Source organism: Gigantopelta aegis, unplaced genomic scaffold (assembly GCF_016097555.1).
Source record: "Gigantopelta aegis isolate Gae_Host unplaced genomic scaffold, Gae_host_genome ctg2520_pilon_pilon, whole genome shotgun sequence".
Classification (NCBI taxonomy): Eukaryota; Metazoa; Mollusca; class Gastropoda; order Neomphalida; family Peltospiridae; genus Gigantopelta; species Gigantopelta aegis.
Window position 1 is genome coordinate 49846 of NW_024532945.1, and position 21873 is coordinate 71718.

General features: G+C 33.2%; 2 pseudogenes; one reads left to right on the forward strand and one right to left on the reverse strand.

Annotated features, from left to right (window-relative positions):
• Positions 1-9731: 9731 nt before the first annotated feature.
• LOC121391475 lies at positions 9732-14925 on the reverse strand (annotated as a pseudogene).
• A 109-nt stretch (positions 14926-15034) lies between these two features.
• On the forward strand, positions 15035-21134 carry LOC121391476 (annotated as a pseudogene).
• Positions 21135-21873: the final 739 nt, after the last annotated feature.

A 21873-nucleotide genomic window follows, 5' to 3' on the forward strand; every position in this document is an offset into this window, starting at 1 on the left:
TAAATACAATAAAACAATTATCATAACTCAAATACTACTTACGTCAAAAATAAGCATGATTTTCTCCTTTATTTATAATGTTTACTGTTTATTAGTAGGTAAGTATTGTGGAGCTGGATTAAAGAATGCTCTATCTTCTTTGATGTACAATCAGATAGACCATACTATAAAAAAAGAAATGGTATCATAGTACAATTATTAAAAGTTATTAAATAAAACAAGATGTTTAATTTGTCTGCCTGTTCACTTTCCTATACCTTTAATGAACAGGATAGTTGGTGACTTTCTCCTCCATTACAATGTAGTTTCATAATCATCATGGGAGAATTACAGGGTATGTCTCCCTGACAATAAACTTCACAAATAAGTGAACTCCTTGCAGGAACAACACCTAATTAAATAAAAAAAATTGTAGTATTTTAATAAATTTTATCTATAGAGCAATATTGAACAATGGGTGAAGTCATTGTACCTTCCATATGAGTTGTTGCTAGATAGTTTTCATAGTCCCCCATGTCCCATGTGAAGTTAACAGGGACGTGGTGTGGATTGTGGAGCGTCACATGACCTTCTAAGGTATGACTGAGTGTGGAGAGTGAAGGTGGTGAAAGCGTAATGTGTGAGGCTGATAGTTCTAGCGATTATGGGACTATATAGCTGATATTGGTATGAAGACATTGTGATTTGATTGATAAGACAAAGTATCACTCCTAAACAAATGTATTGTTATCAATATGGATCTGTCTATTAGTATCTACCCATCTATACATCCCATAATGTACATGTACATGTGTGTTAATATTTACTGATGATATTTTCCAAGTTCATTTTTGCTAAAAGTAACAGTGACAGTTGTATAAGAATGTGGAGGTAATATAACCTGCCATTCTGACAAAATTGTCTGATGATGATGATGATGAGAATTTTAATGAAGAACATACAACCTAAAGTTGATAATGATACATAATACAGTTTAGTAGGTACAATACCTTAAGAGTTATCATTACATATTGACAGTGACCATTAGTTAGTTTTACTGTTGATCAACTTGTGCTCCTCTGACAACATCTCCCATACTTAGTATATTAGGTTCTAATAAAAATATTAACATAATAGAATACATTGATGATGTTAGGGTTTATATATAAACATACATCATAAAAGGAGACATAACTTAACCTTTAATTTATATATTTAAAATTTAATTTAATCATAAAGAGTAGGGGCCTAACTAATATATTATAATTACATATAATGTTCATTACTATTACTATTTGACTTAATTGTTGAGGAGAGAGATGACTTTGACATTGTTCCATCATGCTAACACCACAGGGTTTAATAAGAGGATTGAGTATTTCAATGAAATCTTTTGAAGTTGTTAACAATTCTTCAGTAGTTGATGATATTGACATGTTTGAGATTCAAGGGAAAGGTGGGAGGGTGGATACCCTCGGCAGGACAAATACCAATATCAGTTGTAGTATTATAAGTTGGATTACCCAATTTTCTATGGTAGTTATTAGAAATAATAACATGTTTTTTTCTTTTATTTTTTCTTACATATTGTTTCTCTTTTTAGTCTCTTTTCTCTTTTTTCTGAAGATATTTTGATACTTCAATTTATGAGCATTACTAAACATGTCTCACTCTCTGCGTAAGTATAATCGTGATCAGTGTATGTGGTGACGTTTCACTTTAGTATATGGAGTTCTAAATAAAATATTTTGGCAATATAGCATATGATAGAAAATGTGATAGACATTAAAGTTTAGCTAGTGTACATGTGGAATGTGTATTGGCTGACATTATGTATATATGAGATAGTGTGATACATTTAGAGTACAGGTATAAATGTAGTTAGCTATTTGTGAGCTTACTTCACTTCTACTCTTCGATCATGAGGTCTAATACTTGATGCTAGATCACTCAAATCAGCTTTTTGACTTCTCTCTTGCTCTCTCTTACAGCAATGTTATTGCCTTGACTGAGACATTTACCCATTAAAGGTACTTTATATCTAATCAAAAGCCCCCCAGCCATTTGTGTGTCTCTCCAGGACTTCAATATATAGAAATCCTTTAAGATCTCCAAGCTGCTTTGGATGAGAGACTACTGTTTTAAGTCACATGACTTAATTGGGGTATTTTGTCCTTTGTTAGGATCAATCTTGTAATGAGCAGGTAACTATTATTTTATAATCCAATGGAATGTGTTGAATCATTGCTTATGTGCAAAGTGTCTGCAATAAGGTACTCCATTTTGACAAGATCCAAAATCTATTTCTTACTGGCTGGCCATTTTAACTCTACAGGCAAAGCAGTAGCTGTTAGACCTAGCTCAGCCACTAGAGGAGGAAATGAGTCATTTTTTTATTGATATACTATTGTTATTTTTACCATCTTGTTTGTTGTTTTGCAGCTAATCCGGACTAGGCAAAAAACTGGATAACAAGGCAGATAATCTCGTCTTGTAGCTAAGCCTTGGTGGTGCTCCCAGCCTGTTCTGATGGAAATAAAACAGGAGAAGAAACTTACAACAATCTTCAGGTCTCATATGGTCTAATAGTGCCTTCATTAGGAGTTATCTAGAGCGAGAGAGAGGAGAGAGAGTGGAGAGAGAGAGAGAGAGCGAGAGAGAGAGAGAGAGAGAGAGAGAGAGAGAGTTTGTTTACTATCTACAGAAGTTAAATCTATGGCTGTGCATTTGCTTACCTTGACTATGTCTTTAGGGACCTGGTGTGTCTTCCTTGTTCTCTCCATTTGTGTTGATGTAGTCCTCCTACAGTACAGCCATAGACAATGTACCATTCATATCAACAACCATACTGATATATAGGAGATGTGATTATCCAATGATTTATTAAGTTGTACAATACCTGCTCCTACCAGGACAGTTAGTATTCTAGTATTGCCCCACATAGCTCATTGATGCTGGACTATTGTTATAAAGTTGACTACTTTATGTACAACAGTGTTATAGTAAGTAGCACCAGATGGAGGGACTGGATGTGGGAGAGAGAGTAAGATCATCAAGTAGCTCCAACTTTGGTTGGGACCACATTTCCAAGATTTCAATGAAGTGAGGAGAAGTACTTGAGTCCAATAATAAACTATAAGAGTATACAAGTTTTAGAATGAATTTAGGCAGGAGCACATAATAGAAAAGGTAAGAAAGCTTCAGACAGCTTGCTTTTAAGAACATGTGGTCACTAATTAAAACTAACTAAAGTGGCTTCCACTATCAATATAATTGTTGGTTCTATAGACATACCTCAATTTTTCATGAATTTCACCAATTTTTCTGCACAGTAATGTAACCCTATTATAACAATAATAAACATGTAGTTTTTGTAACTTACATTAATATTCTCATTTTCTTCTGGTTTGATTGTTCCTTTCAAGGGAGACACAGAAAACATTGAAGGTAATTGAGTAGAAGAAAGAGAGAAGTGTCCTTCAGCAAGTGCCATTGTTAGAAATGGTAAATGTAAGAGTGAGAGATTGATGATTGCATATTAATGAACCAAAGTTAAGTTTGGCTGGAGAATAGGGACAGTTTAGAAAAATGGCGGTTCAACTAGAAATAAAAGAAGGATCAGATTTACATCATGTTGATAATAGTTCTCATGTTCTTTACCCCACTATTGGTATAGACATTACCAGTTTCATCATCTGCATACAAAGATAACTGTCCTTCATGGACAGCTACTTCATTTGGTGTGTATTGGATAGTCACTGGCAATCTAAGGCCAGCTGCTAATACCTTTCTCTTCTTTACCAGTCAATAATGTAAATACCTAAGAAGTATAGTAAAGTATTATATGTTATTTCCTACACTGTATGTTATAATATGGTTGACTTACAGGATTACTTCCTTTTTTCAATGCAGCTCTCAATTTCTTTGAAGTACTTGTTCTGTTCTGTACGTGATACGTCACTCTCTCTTGCTTATCTTTGCCATTATTAACAAAAGAAACACAGTCTGTTGAGAAATCTACTATTTTTTCTTTACTCAAAGACATAACGGTCTCCCTCAAGAGAATTTAGACGATCCTGCATTGAAACTTGTTTACGTTGCTAAGCAACTCAAGCGGGAACTCTGAGCGACACTAATTGTAGGTGGGGCTACACGTGTTGCACCATCTTCAGTAATACTTGTTACTTTATAAAACTGATGAGGATTACATTTGATTCTACGTCTTTTCACAAAAACAATCCTGTTACATCTGCCTATAGAAGTTTAAGTAACCAAGAAGTTAGTTCTGTGAGAAAAGATTTGAACAACTTTTCAAGTGGAACAAGTTTTCGTCACAAAGTTCTCAAACTATTGATCCAAGTGCTATCAGTGAATCTGTAACATTACTGGGAGAGGTGGAGTTATAGCTGTACCAACAGATACCTATATGGTATAGCTGCATCAGCTTTACACACTGAAGCTATCGAGAGGGTGTACTCTATCAACAACGATCTAAAGTGAATCCACTTGCTGTTTGTGTTGGACATGTAGAAGATATAAATAAGTAAGGTTTCTTTTAGTCATTTAAAATTAGTAAACAGTGAAGATCTTATAACTTGGATAACTACAATATATTGGTCATTTATATAATTATTTATTTTACTTGTACTCTTCCAATGACTCATACTTTTTCAATGGACTACAAAGTCTCTGCCTTTTTGACTTTACAATTTATTTATTTTTGTTACATGATGGTCTGTTAATACAGTGAGTACAGATCTCCTCAATGAACTCCTACCTGGTCCCCCGTGACCCTAATATTTGAGCGGAGAGAGACCCTTAACCCTTGTCTCAATCCTGACAAAAGACCTGTTGGTTTGCGTATACCAGACTGTCCTTTATTGTGGAACTAGCTAGAACATTTGATAATCCCATGCTTTAACAAGTGCTAATATTAGTGCTGAACAAAGCACACTAGCTGTGGAGGTGAGAATACTACAATGCATTATTGTATGTGATTTATCTTTACTCAGCAGAGTGAAGTTTTTATGATGCTATCCCTTTTATATGTAAATGATGAATTTAAATTTCATTTTTTATCTAAGAATTTAAATCTTTGTGGCCACTCCTGATTTGGTTGTAGATGGAGGTAAGATTGGGCAGGAAAATGAGGAGAAAACTGAGGCTTCAAGGAGTGGATCAACCATAGTTGATTTATCTGTATCTGGTCATTATCGTATTGTAAGATCTGGATGGTGAGTATTAGAGTCTCTATATTGATTTTTTTAGTGTATTTATTTGTTACAGTGCTTTATCAAGTACTGTTGAACAACTTCAGAAGTATGGTTTAAAGGAATTGTTGAGTTAATAAAATTGTGTCATTAGATATTGTGATTACTGTGATGGATTAATTATTGTTACCTCTATACATTCTTTAATAACTTATTTTACTTTAACAATAATCATTGCTATTAATTACTAAGTGCTATATTAATTTATAATTATTTTAAATATAATTAACATGCGGGGAAATGCGCAGATGGAGCTAATGGGCGTCACCCCTTGGCGGTGCATAATTTTGAACGTCAACGATCTTTTGCGATGATGTCTAAAGGCTCTCCTTTTGTCTGAGAGGAGTGAATCATTCCGTCTTCTCTCTCCTACAGTTCTTCTCCAAGAGTAGTAAATGGAAGACAGGTCAGTTAATTTCACTGTAAGATATATATATAATAGGTTTGGTGGAGCTCCATTGAATGCAAATCAACCTACTTTCATTATCTTTTAGAAGTATAGCGTACCTCAAGTTGAAGTAGAGCGCCATGTTTACGTTGTGGACGTGGTTGTGAAGGCTTATTACTTCATGTATGGAGGTATGAGCATTACTAAATACCAACCAATAACTATTAATAAAAGATTATAGCATATATTTTAATTAACTGAACTTGTAAGATAGCCAATGATGCTTGTTTTAAAATATAACTTTATTGTTGCTGTGAAATCAGTTTAAAGTGCATAGGTTATCAGATTTGTCACTACTTATAAGTATTATATATGGACTTTATCAGTTTATATTGAAAGGTAATATAATTAGAGAAACATACTCCTGGCAACAGGTATGCATATATCTAAGTGTGTATGTGGTTATGATTATACCAATTGGTTGTGAGTTCCAGATACTCCTCTGAGAAAACTCAGAGCTGTCCTTCTCTAAACATGCATCATTTGGCTTCCTACTACATTCACAGGAAGATATGTATTAATTGCTATTGCCCAAGAGAGGTACATCAAGTGTCTTTATGTGCTGGAAGGAGAGGTGTAGAATCCAAGGGCACCTTATGTCATGTGGAGGAGGGGAATTCTTCAAAGTTATGTTTGGTTCCCTCCAGAATTGATGCAGACCTGGTTAGTTTCAGAAAAGGAAGGCAGTGTATGATAATTGTATAATATTTTGACTGCCTATAATATTAAAACTGAGTGGATGGAGTTTGGAATGCTTAAATGAAGGTCAATTTGTTATATACATTCCTTCTCTATAAATTAGATCATGTGACATATTGTGTGCACAGAAAAATTTAGCAATTACTTCTCTTCATATATGTAGGTGAAGAAATTATATGGATTCTCTTCCTGAGGAACATGTACCTTTACGTGGCAGCAAAGGAGAGGAAAAAAGAAACCGTCTGTATTTTACATCAGCTTCCTCTTCATGATTTGGATCCTGAAGCTTGTCACAAAATGACAGAGACGGAGAAGAAACGATTGGTTAAATTTGCTGACAAATTTAAGAAAAATGCTTGTGGTGTTGGAATAATTCAGTTTGATGCAGACCAAAGAGAAAATGTAGTTAATATACATTGTCTATCAGTATGCAAATAACTTTATTTATTTACTACTGTGTGTGCGCTATAGCCCACATGTTTTGTATATTCATACTAAACTATATAATGCATCGTTGTTTTTGTCATAACTATCCAAATTGCCTCATCAAGTAGCTATTATTTACTTGATATCATCTTTCTCATTCACAGGAATTGTGTACAGTGTAATAAATCTATTGAATCTAACAATCTACGTTTACAGCTGATCGGGCTCCTGCCAAGTTTGCATGGCATCCATCTTGTTTTAGTTGTGGAAAGTGTTCGGAGCTTCTAGTAGACTTGATTTATTTCTTCAATGAAGAGGAGAGTAAAGTATATTGTGGACGACACTTTGCTGAACTTAAAATACCGAGATGTTTTGGTTGTGATGAGGTAATTATTATATTTTTAATCAGTCAATTGAGATATTTTTACAGTTAATCACGGCTGATTCTTATACAGAACGGAAGGAAAGATTTGGCATAAAGAGCATTTCTTTGTGAGAAATGTGATGATCCTCTTCAGGGTAACATACACTACTAATAATGGTCGCATTCTTTGCCAAAAATGTTTTGACAAATATGAGGCTGAGGATTGTCAACGTTTGCCATTTACCGATAACACTTGGGTCAAGAAGAATTCGCAAGAGAAATATGTCTTTTCATGAGAATGCTTTGTCTGTAAACGATGTCGTGAGAGTTTGACTGACCGCAAGTACTGACTTTTCTGAAGATGACTTTCTTTGTGAAGATTGTATCCAACCATTTTTCTCAGTGTTTTGCTTGCAAAGAGGTATTCTACCAACCACAGAATATCTTCGACATGAGTCGCGTACTGGCATACTAATTGTTTTGTCTGTGTTTCTTGTAAAAAGAGTTTGATTGGAGAAGGCTTCCAAGAATACACAGGAACTTATTATGTATGATTTGTTATGTACAGAAGGTCAGTAAGAAATGTTACAGATGCCACAAGCCGATAACCAACAAAGGTGTAACAATTCAACTTAAGTATGTTTCATCCTGATGTTTTCAATGCACTGATTGTAGTAAGCCCCTTACTGTGAAAAGCCTCGGACAAAAGAGGTGATCCTTACTGTCAAGTTTGTGTTTTGAAGTTGCAAAAAATTTGCAATGCTTGTAATGAGCCAATCACCTTCACGTCATACTGTATACAAAAGAAGACGTACCATTTGCAATGTTTTTAAGTGTACACAGTGTGGTATACCAATTGGAAAGATAATTTTTACGAAACAAGTTTAAATGATGTTCTATGTGGAGCCATGTGCTGGCAAAAACATCTAAAATATTTTTGCCTTTTAAATTTGAATTTATATATGTATATTTTTACAGACACTATTCTATGTTATTTGTACCTTTTATTAGTTATTAAATTAAACTTATTATTACTAATAATCATTGATTACAATATACTCCACTCAAATGACTTGTCCTAACTAAGGGTTAAGCCTCGTTGGAGTTCCATCCAGCCTTGGGTAAAAATCAGGGCTGGGGGGACACTGTTTTAGTCCTTATAATTGCCTTATTAACAATGCCAGCACTTTAATTGGCTAGCTAGAATGGCTCCTATTATCATTATTTCCAAAATTGCAAGGAATTCCGATTAGTTTATATATTATATTTATAACATGCAATATCTGATTAAGCCCACGCCCACTTATCATGCTCCACATGGCATCAGAGTTGGTGAAAAAGGAAGCTATCCCTAAGATGAAGACAACAAAGAAAAGAAGAAAGTAGAAGTAGAACCTTTCACAGTAGATAGAGAAAAAAGTAAATGAATTATTAAAGTCGAAAAATTTGTACTTTTTATATAGACATGTCCATTCTTTTACGTGTCTTCTGCTGTGAAGGACGTCACCACAGGTAAAGAGAAATCACTATATCACGTGATATTATTGCTGCCATTTAGATTAGAAGATTTCTCTAGAGGAAATGTGCCATCAAATGAACTCCAAATTTACACTTGGTAAGGCACGACACTCATTCATTGAAAAAGATATTTTGGTCTCTCTATAGGATGGATTGTACTCTTAGAGAACTGATGTCCTTTAATAAAGGAAGTAAATCCTGACACAAGACAAAAGGAACTTTGTTTGCCTTTTCTACTGTTTATCCAGATCAGCGAAGGTATGTCTTATGAGGGTAGTATTTAAATTGATTGATTCTGTTCTTTTAGAGGTGGGTATAGGATTGAAAGAGCTTGTTCAGACTTGTTCTGGGAGGAGAGGTAGTGATTATACCATTACACTTCACTCACGTAAATTCAAATTGGAGACTTTTTGGTGTTAGCTATCTCTACACGCCCCCTTTCGAGGGTCGAGACAGACCCTATTGAACACTTCTTTATTAGCTTGTACACAATATTAATTAAAAACTCTATACATAACTTGTTATAATTAGCATTTACTTTATTGTCAGTTTCCAAAATAAAAAAAACTAAATTAATTAATAATTAATAAAAAGATATAACAGGGGCTTTACAGCTTTGTTGATGGAGGAGAGTATGGTTCCTCCACAACTTCTTCCACATCTCTTCAAATTGTTCTCTGTAATTTCTGCTCCTTTCTTACGCGTCATCCAGTTTTTCTTCTAATCTTAATTCGCACATCTCCATATCATCGACACCTATATATCACAAGTTCTTCATAATCCATGTACATTGAGCCATCCATTATGATTAAATTGAAATGATAACAATTAACAAAAAAAGATGTTGCCAACATGTCCCTTACCAGCTATCAAAATTAATGGCGGTTGTCTGGGTGGAGTTCCAGCTGACGAGCAATCCAAGGTCCATCAAAATGAGCTACCACCATCCTCGTTTTTTGTCTATTTGTTCAGTAGATGACGGATAATAAATAAAGGTACTTTAAAAGATCTATGTTTTTTTTATCACTCATCTCAGAACCTTTCTCGACAGGAGAGTAAGCTCCACCTATTAAGTAAGTTGAACATAATTACAAGCACTACCTATAAAATGTTAAGTAGCTAACTTGCTTCAGCAACAACATTTTGAGGTATACGCTGACTACCTCTTTCATCTGGTAGACCAGTCCTGATGAGTTTTTTTACAATCTCGCCAAGAATGGTAACTTGTAATCGCTATGAAGTCACTTTTACAAGCTTCCAATAATTGATATCTGAAATAAGTCAAGTTAGAAATTTGTGTGTGTCTCTTTGTAAATGTTAGTACATAAGTCCATGTGACCTACCAGCATGAGGTATTGATTGTGGTCTCTCAATTGTGCAAATTTCCACATTCTAGGGATCATAATCTTTTATAGATGCCACAATTCGCTCTTCAACTTGAGATTGAGGTCTGGCTCGTTGAAGTTGTTTGTCGTTGAGATAATCTCCTTTTGTTGACCTTTCATTTGTTCACTTATTACCATTCTGAGATTGGTGCTCAGTCTGGAGTGAGTCACATGACTTATTAGACCAGATAATGATTATTTACTTGGGCTAATCGTAAAGCTATTTCAAAATCTCGGCGTTCTTGTTCTCTGTTTGCTGCTTGTCGCAGATCTGCTTCATTTTCTTTCCTCTGTAACTGTTCCTATGACAACAGAAGACTTGATTTAACAACATGTTTATTGACTTACCCCAAGAAGCCTGTCAGCTTCTTCCTGTAACTTCTTTTCTTCTTTGTATATTACGAACCTCTTCTTCTCCTATAGATATATGTCATGTTTTGTTCAATGTCATATTAATACCTTTCTTTTCTTCAATCTTTTGCCTCTCTTCTTCCTCTTTCTTTCTGATGATCCTTTCAGCTTCTTCTTCCTCTTTTAGTACGTTGTTCTTCTTTCTATATTCCAATAAAAATGCAGGGCAAGTATATAAGGAAAATGGTCTAACCTGCATTTCTCTCAATATTCTCATTTTCTCTCTTTCTTCCTCCTCTACACGTTCCTGTTCGTCTTGCCGAGATTGAATTTCTGTCATAAAATTTCTACTCTGTTAACTAGTTCATTTAAATCTTTATCAATTTTGTTCTTTTGATATTGAAGTCATCTATATACAGCATGAATAAAAAAACTTTATAGAAAACAGTCTCTACATTGCTAACTTTTAATTTGTCTATTTGTTTATCAATGTCAGCTTTGAGATCTGTGCCTTTAGCAGCAATTTATGAGTCGATCAGTTTTCAAGCTCTGTGCTGTATATAAAACATTATTAATACATGCTCATTATATACATACATACCTAATGTACTAAGAGTATTCACTCTATCTTTAAGATGTCTCAAGTTCATAATGCCCTGATATCTGAGGTATACATTATAACATTGTTAATATCATATGTTGTATTAATACATACCTTGTCTGTATTTTTTAACAGCTATTAACATACGTACTGACATTGTATGATTAAAGCATTCTCTTGACGATATTGTATCTGCGAATCACTAATGATAAACAACAAAGCAGATTAACAAAGTTCCCTTTCTAATATATCTTATAGTGTAAAGCTGGTTTAATAATTGTGCTTTTTCTTACATTTTTGTACAGAGATTGCTCCATAAATAACTTTCCTCCATTGTTTACGTATAAGCCATTTCTGTACGTTTAGCAACCATTGCTGAAGCTTCTCTGGATCACTCTGCATTACCTGATCAAACTCAGCAAACTATAAAATATTAGTTCACTTTATATACAAAAATAACAAAACAAAATACTTTGCCAGCTTTTAAAGAAACTTTGTTCTGACCAAATTAAATTCCTTCTCCCTAACACCCACAGCATGAAATAGTGTCTCGCAAAATGTCCGAGGATCCAGTTGAACCGTTTGACTGGTAATATTGATTTGTACCTACAGAAAATGTATCACATGTTAGTCATGTTCACATGACTAACTCACATGTTATAGAGGTCAATGAAGTGAGTACGAGATGGGTATCCTTCTTCCATCAATTTTAATACGGCGACCATACCTATAGTTAAAAAGATGGATGACAAGAGGCAACAAAGACTCCTGTTTGTAATACCTGCACATTGAAGTTGTGATAGCACCTGACCTCCTACAAATATACCCGGCTCCATTTTCATGTTTGTTTTAAACAACGAAGAAAACTAGTACCCTAAATATAATATTGGCGGTAATATAACATAGACAACAAGTTAATTCAACGTCTTACAGTGCTCTTAGTTTCAGACTAAATCTTTAGTTGAACCTGATGATATTAATAATATAAAATAAAAAGATACATCAATACTAACTTTTGAATTTACTACTAACACTTTCTAGTGTTAATTTTTTAGCAAAGCTCCCAGCTGCTTTTGAATGATTAGCTGTACTGCTTGGAAATAGACTTTGTACAAAGTGGTCTGTACTTGTTGCTAGTAGCTGCTCTAGCTCCCATGTAAAGCATCGTTGTTCTTATCCAAAAACCCAGCCTTTTAAAATCACAGACATTAAGGCAATACTTCAATATATTATGTTTACTAACTGTTTTATAGCAAACAGCACCAGCAAAGTGTCGTATTATGAATCCTTCTTCATCTCGTAAAGCTCGATGTTGACTAAGTCTTGACTTGCCGTGGGAATTGGAGACGAAAGTGTCCCTTATGTTGGATATGAATAGCTTGTCGTAAAGTGTTCATTGGAACCTTTGGGTAATCGACATTCCTCATCAAGAAGATCAATTATACCAACAGTATTAGCTTCAATTAAATCTAAAAGTATATCATATTGGGTCATTTATATGTATATATGGCATTTACCAATGCAGTCTTGATTATCATATATCTCACTGTAGCAATACCTAATCCCTCTCTTTTGTATAACTCTTGTTCCTAATACCAATAATGACAGATACAATATAACTAAGTCAGTTTTAACTTACCTCCTTTAATACACGTTCATTAAAAAGTTGTTGAAGTTTTTCATTACAATAATTTATACAAAACTGCTCAAAAGAATTAAATTGATAAATATGCTAAAAATATAATCATTTATTATGGTTTCTTAATGTTGCCATGCTTACCCAAACCCAGCTATGTCCAGGACACCAATGTAATAACGAGAAGTAATAAAGGGGAAGCAATTATTGACTCTTTTAATAATCCAGTCAAAGAGACGAAGATACATGCTTTAGATAAAGCATCTCTAGCATGACAGGCTTGATCAGGTTTTAATGTACACTAAATAAGAAAAAGTTATGAATATGTAAATAACTTTTAATTGTTTATTATTTTAGTTTCTAAGCAGCTGGAAATACTTATAATTTGTTTTCTTGTTACTTACTTTATAATAGTACCAATTGTTCCTTTTTTTTGTAGTTGTCATAAACGCGTGATGTCAAACAACGACGTAGATCATCGACTCCAATTGCCAAAAGATTGGCCACGCCCACAAGTGAGTTCTCTGATTTCTTTAAAGATTATACTACCCTATAAATATATTTTAATACATAAATAAAGTAATTGTTTATAAAAACCTTTTTGACTGGTATCGTCTTCAAACAGGATGTTACCCAAATGAAGGACAGCAGCTGTCACACGGAATAAATCTGCTTTTTTCCTGAGCAGTCATTCCTATATTGTCCATTGCTTTAATTAATTTGTCAAAGTTCTCTTTATCTTGAGGCGTGGAATCTTGAGATGATGTTGGTCGATTAAGATACTTCAAAGGAAACAGAAAAACAATAGATAGATACCCATGGAAATATACCAGATGGAAACTATGTTAATAATAGATATAAATCTGACAGATATATATATATGATATGATATAACAGGATTATCTATGTTAATAATATGATACTTTGTTGTTGTTTAGTGTCAAAGAATATGCCTTTTACTTACAAGAAATGACTGTCTAGGGTCTAGTCCCAGTGCTTGTCTCATATCTGGTGGAGCACCAGCTAACATATAATAAAAATGTGGTAGTTTTCTTTTCTTGTTCCATTTGAAAACAAACACGGGACTTCTCTAATAGATAGTGTGAGACATGACCACCAACCTACTTTGAACTACAGAAGACTGTATACATTAGGTAAGAATTATCATCACTATTACCTCAGCATCCAAAAAGTGAATCTCTACAAACTTCCCAAAACGTGAACTGTTGTCATTTCTAAGTGTCTTTGCATTACCAAATGATTCCAAAAGAGGGTTAGCTATAATATAAAGGATTCCATACAGCTGCTTTATCTTTAAGGTACCTCCAACAATTCTTTGTTCAACAAATTCCAGCAGCTGCCCCATATACTTGAGTTAATATTGCAGAATGAATTTAGTTGTTTCAGTTTTTTCCAGCGCCACTTTCACCTGTCACATTGATATCACATGACAACATATCTTGATCACATGACAACAATAGACGTTACCGCTAACAATAATAGATTGACTTTGTTTTTGAGCTCTTAAATCACGATATACTTTATCAGCTGAACATTAATAACTTAATAATATAGTTAAGTATTTATCATGTGACTTACCAATGGCAAACACATGTGGAGGGAGAATGCCCAGGCTTTTTCCTTTGTACTTTTTTAGCGGTTTCAGAGAATAGAGATTTGGTATGTTCTTATATGGATTAACTGCAAGTGAAATGTTGGCAACATAGCTCTGCAGAAAGAGGGATGCAGAAATACTTTTGAAGCATTTGATAAAGTCATTATAAACTTACATAGATAAGGTCTTTTTTGTATCTTTGATGAATGTTATGTAGCAAAGTAGCTTCATTTAGATAAAGCAAGGAACCTACAATAAATAATGACATTTATTTAGTTATTATATATATATATATATATAATGGTTGGTAGCAGGCTGGATTGCCAGATGTGGTCTCCTTACAGTTGTCTTCTACTTCTTTGTCAAAACTTTCAGCAAGTGCAGGATAGATATCTTCATAAAGTGCAGTAATACTCTGTAAAATAAAAAAATTCTTATGGAAGAAGTTTTAGTTGAGAGGGGTGGATTAGATAAACGAGCTCCACCCTTTCAAGTTAGTCAGTTATAGCCTACGTGTCCAGGATGATCTTTGGCTTCTATAGTCAAGCTGTCAGCACCTACATCACTAATATGTCCTAGTATATAGCCTTCGATAGGGTGTGGAGCCCACACAAACTGTTGCTTTCTTTCCATTTGTTATAGCTGCCGCTGCATAAGTTAATAAGATATATACAAAAATTAAAAGGCGTGGCTCTATTTGTTGTAGGACGACTAAACAACCGAGCTATCTCTTTGAAAGGAAATGGAGGAGAGCCACAGAGAATATGTATCCATTCTGGGAAGGTAAATGTTGCTTATTTGATAAAGAAGTATTTAGTTTTATTTTTCTATAGCGGTATGATCGGGAAAAGTTGGACTGTGGTCAGTAAAGTGGCTTCTGTATAAATATACTTGTTATATGTTTTTTTCTTTCTTTTTTCAAGCTTTTTATAAAGGCAGGCTATTATGTCAACCTTTATGATATATGTTCTCTGAAAAAAGTCAAATAGATGCAGTTATTGAAGGATTACGAAGTAAACTTCAAGAATTGAAGATTAGGTTTTCTCAAAGAAAATGAAAGTGTTACTGATCTTTTAACGCATATAAAACTCACAAATAATTTGGTAGAAGCATTGAAAGATGTCATTTATGTTCAGGTAATTAGAATATATTTTGGACTCATTCCTAACCTAATACTTAGAATGTAGTTCCTGAGAACGTGGAACTAAAGAAAAAACTGTTTCAACAACAAATTGATGATATTGTAGGAGATGATGTTTATTTTAGCTAGTTCCACTTCATGTATTGTTCCCTCTAAATTTCTTGTAGAGTTAAAACACAAGGAACAATGTATTATTGCTCATCCTGTAAGTTTTTTAAAATTGGGTATGTACTTTTAAAATTTACCAAAAGTAGTCCTCAGTCCTTAAAAGGTCAATAAAGAGTTTTAAATACTTAAATAAATGAGTAAAATATTCAAATATGATTATAAGTCATTTTTTCCTAATATCTAACAATAGTTGTATAATAGTAGAACTACATCAAGCTGGGATGTAAATAAATACAACCAGCTGCTTAATGAAATGTTTACTACTAGTATAGAACTATCTGTATTACTAAAGGATCCAGGAATTTGTCATAAATACTGAACAAATAGTTTATCATATTATTGTTGAGCTTTGATATATTACTCCATACTTTGATGTAAGTTGTTATAGTAACTATAGCTCTTCCATATATGGTTTGTTATGTATCATAAGGTTACTTTATATGTCTTCCACTAGTATGATGTAATAACTGACTAATCAACTATGTAAACTATATCTGTAATATCTGTGTTAGTTATATCATTATTATTATAAACAGGGGATATGTATTTTGTTTTGATTGAGCAACTAATACCATTATTATATAATCTCTATACACAAAGACAATGTCTAATTAATATCCTTTGTACACAGTTTGTCATGTCAACATTTAACAACCTCTTTGATGTTAACTATTGGCAACCATGTGTGTCTTTTCACTGTCATCTTTGACCTTTGTACTTTATCTAGATCAACCCTCCACATTATACACCTGTAGTAGAACTTGTTCCATCTCAATTTACAAGTTCATTTACTGTCTCTCGTACTAAATCTTTATTAGAAGGAATAGGCCAGAACCTATGTGGTGTAAAGAAAGAGATAAACGGTTTTTATTGTTAACAGACTACAATTTGCTTTAATAATGGAAGCATGGAGACTAGTAGAGGTATAGTAATATATTAAATATTTTAACATTACCATAATTGATGATGTTAGAATTATACAAGGATGGGTGGCTATTGTTTATGTCTCCCAATAGGACAAGGTGGCATCTCCTGAAGATATAGACACTGCCATATCACAGGGTCTGGGATTAAGATATTCCTTTATGGGACCCTTTGAGGTAATGCATCTTAATGCTCAAGGAATGCAGAATTATTGTGACTTTATGGAGAAAACATCACTAATGTTTGTAGTACCCAGTCATCAAGATCACTTACAGGAGATACACTAGAAGTTGTTAGAGGTAAAATATCATCTGTTATTAGTATCCTAGCATGATACTTACCAGCAGTATTATATTTATGCTTGAAGCATTAGCACAGTTAGTTAAATACAATCACAGGTGAGCACTGTTTTTGGCAAAAGATCTTTGAAGCACTTGGACTAATGCAGTATTGATGTTTGTACCTAATTCTACAAATATGACTCTATATATTGAAGATATAGTAATATTATGACAATATGTATTCTAATATGGTATTGTATTTTAAGAAGGAAGTTAGAATATAGAAACACTTGTCTTGACATTAGTGTTGTCATGACAGTAAGTCTTCTGACTTTAAGGAAGGCTTTCCTTAATGGGCAATATATTTTATCAACATGTAATTTGAAGTATATTAATACATTTCTGATAATTACTTGATGTATTTTTCTTTTTGTGCATTGATTGGTGTGAACAATGAAATGTAAGTTAATTTTATAACAGTAGAAAAGTTGAAAAACAACAGCCCATTTTTTGAAGAAAAAACAAATGTCCTCTACACAAAGTTAATAATACATTGTTCATTACAATAATAATTAACTACTTCCAAATATCAGTTAATTTTCTCTTTATTGTGATTTTAGTTGCTATGGAAACACAGACTCCTCTTGAATCATTAGAAGCAAAAAGGAAATGGAGAGACGAACACACTTGCTGGTTTAGCTGTCCATAAAATGAACATGTCCAAAAAAGAGAACAAAGATACCAAACAATGTGTTCATCAATAGTTCACTTAATACTGCCTTGGTGATTATAATAGAAAGTAGAAAGTTACAAAAAATTTTAAATTTATTTTATTATAATTGTATATTTTATATTAATTTCTTGTTGATTTTGTTTTAAGAAGTTATATAACCTCAAACTCCTATCAATGTAGATCCATTCCATAGCACAAGCTGGAGACAGTAGTTTACAATAATGAAACCCAGCTGATTCTTTAATGAAAAAAAGTCAGTTGAAGTCTGACATTGGTGACTGAATTTCAACAACTGTATTCCCCTGATTGTCAGTGATTCAATTATAATATTCCAAGGGATTATAAATCCAAAGTAGACTATGTTATAAGGACCTTTATCTTTACCAAATACCAGTGGCTCTCCTAGTTTCTTAAACCATTCTAATGTTGTTGCTCTGACATGATCTAGTGCCCAGTTATAAGCATGCCTGTGATGATTTCGCACAATGACCCTCCATCAAATGACTTAAATAAAACCAGTTAAACTTGTTCAACAGTTAATAAAATTATCTGATAAAATTATGATAATAATATTTTATGAAATTTTCTTTTTTTAGTTTTATGTTTTGAAATACTAATTGCATATTTTGTATATATCACACAACTTATCAAGTTCGTAAAATGTTCTCTATGAGGGCCAGTTTATATATATAGTTTCCCAGTAGTTTAAATAAATAAATAAATCTAAATTAAAAAAAAAAAATCCTTGTGTGTTGCCCAAACGATTCCTACTCGCTCACCCACTCAGGCTTCCACTTAGGCTCCAGGATTCCTGCTATTGCTAGCTGGACCGCCACCTGGCTTGGTAACCCTCGTCTTCGCGAGTAATCCTGGCTGGAGCGTCGCCCTAACTTAAAACCAGCCGTACGGGATTCCAGCTCTTAGGGAATGTCGCATTCAGGAACCGGGAACCACAAATACACCAGCCTCTTCTCGTTTTAAAGGGAGACTACAGCCCTATCCTAGTCGGCCTTTCGGATACTCCGTAGAGTATGCTGGTAACCATCTCAGAGGTCTGATGCATTGCAGACGCTGGCCCACAACACACTGGCACTCACGACTGCTTTGGTTTCCTTTTATATGTACTTACGATTTTGTCTTCATGCTCTTGTGGGCGACAATGTGTAGCGCTATGAATCTCATTAATGATACTTTTGCCTTGTAATTTCAAAGGTCGGTGAAGTAAAGACGCTGTTTAAATAACTTAAACTAGTCCCATTTAAACAAACTAGAACCAACACTACTAATTATATTAATTTTATCATTATTTAATATTATTGGCATAACAAAAAAAGAACCAATTTTATAAGCAGTAAGTTAAACCACACTGTTAATTGAATGCTAATGGTAGATCACATGACAGAGTGGAAACCAGATCTTTCAATAAATTTAAAACATTATATTTTTGGCATAAAACTGTTCTTTAAAGCTTTCAATTTTTTTCAAAAAAAATACTAATTGTGAATGCATTATTTAATAAAGTAAGAATTAGAGTGAATTGACTGTCTACGCTTGCTTAACTGTTCTGAGAGTGTTTTTAATATATTTTATAACTGAATATAGTATATTCTGGGTCCATTTTAAATTAGTAGAGGACCTAAATCAGTAACTATATGAAAATTTTAAATTTATTCTGTTTTCTATCATCTTGGGCCATTTTTTAGTTTCAAACAATATTTTAAAAAAAGAATTGAGACTCTTACCAAGTCTTCAAATTAGTTAAAACTCTATATGACGTTAGAATTTGAGGTCTATTTTTATTTCTGCTCTTAAAATGCATTAATTTTTAATATTTTTTGTTTAACTTGTAGAATGTATTTCTTTAGATTTTTACAGACTTTAACAACATTTTCTGAGCACAATAATTACTTTACTTAATAAAGGAGTTATGTAGTTACCTTAAAGTGATTTTTAAAAACCATTTTAGTTGGAGCAATCTTAAATCTCGTGCACGACGTATATTTTTGATTGTATCCACGTGGAAAAAATTATGGCAGACTTTCTAACGACAGCAAAAGTTTATTTATCTGAAAAAACAAGACGATATCGACCAGGAACTACTTTCTACAGAAGAATCAAGTGAGGTAGATAAAACTAATAGAAATGTTATTTGTATGATGGTGACCTTATTGTCCTCTACTGTATCTTTTAAATATTAATAGGATGAGTTGGGAAGGAGATAGCCACCAGCAGTTGCTGGAAACGATCACATCCTTAGGAAAAAAGCGGGTAAATAACATTGGTCCTAAGCAACAGTCCATACATTATATTTTAATGTATTAGATTTAACACTGTGACGCCATAAACAATATTTATTTGTTGCTATGGATACCTGATTATAATAGTGATAACATTCAATTTTTTTAGTCGTATACAAACAACGAAATGAACCATCCAACATAATATCTGAGTTTAATTTATCACATCACGAGAAGGCAAGATATTTGACCTCCGGACCATCTTTTCACACTTCAATTTTTATTTAACAGACAACAGTAATCGTGTTGATACTGCAGATTTGTTAGTAGGTCTATCAAACAAGAAGGATTAAAACAACTTAAAAACAGACTTGTACGTTGCTATGGTAATTGTATATCAAGTATATTGTTGTATTGTTTTTAGACTAAAGTTGATGGTAAGACTACACATCTTATAAAACCACTGGCTCCAGTTTCATAAAGACAAAGCAAGTTACATCTTTTTATGATTTAAAAAATATATTCTTTATAGATTTCATCGCAAATTAGCTTACAAGAAGAAATCATCCCAATCAGATTTCAGAATGGGAACCAATTGTCAAACAACAACATTAAAGTATACATTTGTGCCTTAGTAACATAGATATTATTTATTAATTAGGCTGAGCATTTACAGTTCCCTCTTCAAGAGGATGTACCTCCGTTACCTTCACTTACAGCGAAAGTAGATTCTTTTAAAGTTAGTTAATTTCTCTTTAAATTGTTTCATTTTATTTATTTATTATAGCCTATAACATCATTAGAAATTGCTATAGATTCCTGTATGGAATAAAAGTGAACATGTTATACATAACGATCAAGAACTAAGTGAAGCTGAAAAGAAAATATACTAAAATTATCAATTCAAGAGGTACATTTATTGTGATACTATATTAATATTTATATTAAATAATATAATAATTTGATAATTATAGATATTTTAATAAAAATAAAATATTACTACAAAAATTAGAGCTTTTGCAAATTTATTTTAATTAATTTAACTGTATATTTTTATGAGATTATCTTTACAATTTTTAACTTGTAGGCAAAAGAAAGACGTGGTGAATTAAGGAAGATGAGAGCATTAATATCTGCTTATGAACAAAAACAACGAAGAATTAATCGGATAAAAAGCAAAAAGTAAGAAATAAATCATAATATTTGAAGACTCCATGTATTTAATTATTGAGTATGTCATTTGTTTTAGATTTCACAAAATTCAGAGGAAGAGAAAAGAAAAAATGGAAGCCCAAACTTTTGATTATGAAGATGATGGTAACGAGTTGGTAGAAAGAGCTGAGCGATTGAGTAGCTAAAGAACGTGCTACATTAAAACATTCCAGACTGTCGAAGTGGACCAAAGAACAACTAACCAGAAAACATAGAGATCCATCTGTAAGTAATAACTTTCTTTTTACTTGTTCAATGTTTATTATACAGATTAGACTTGCACTGATGATTGAACAAGTGAACAGAGGGGGGGGTCGCTTGAGAGGGAGAAGTGAAACAGAAAAGTTATTCAGGAGAGGTACAGTTATAGTTTGGTAACTGTCTTCTAGTTCCTTACCTTTTCCACTAGTGACTCAGATGGTGAGAGTATAGTCAGTGGAAACTGATCAAGAAGATAATAATGACTCCACCTTAATTCCTTGTGACTCTGCTAATCCATGGTTAGTAGGTATTAGAAATATATCTACTAAAAAGTCTGTACCTGTGTTGTTAACTAATTTCTGAAATGCTCAAGGCTCAATCTAAAGGGTCTGGAAATATTTTAATTTGGACAAGTGTTAAACGAGCTCAGGGGTGACTGGGGGACCTTAAACAAGGATGATGACAATCTTGAAAAAGAGGAGGACAAGATGGTATCAGATAATGATGAACCTTATTATGAAAGGAATATGAAACATGGATAAAGAGTTGATGTTAATGATATAACCTGTCTTCTTTTGAGTGTATGTCTAGTAAAGTTTCAAAAACAGATCCAAGCAAACATCTGATGTTGTTAAAAACTACAACTATTAGAGATAGGGTCATTGATCCTTTTGACTTTTTGAA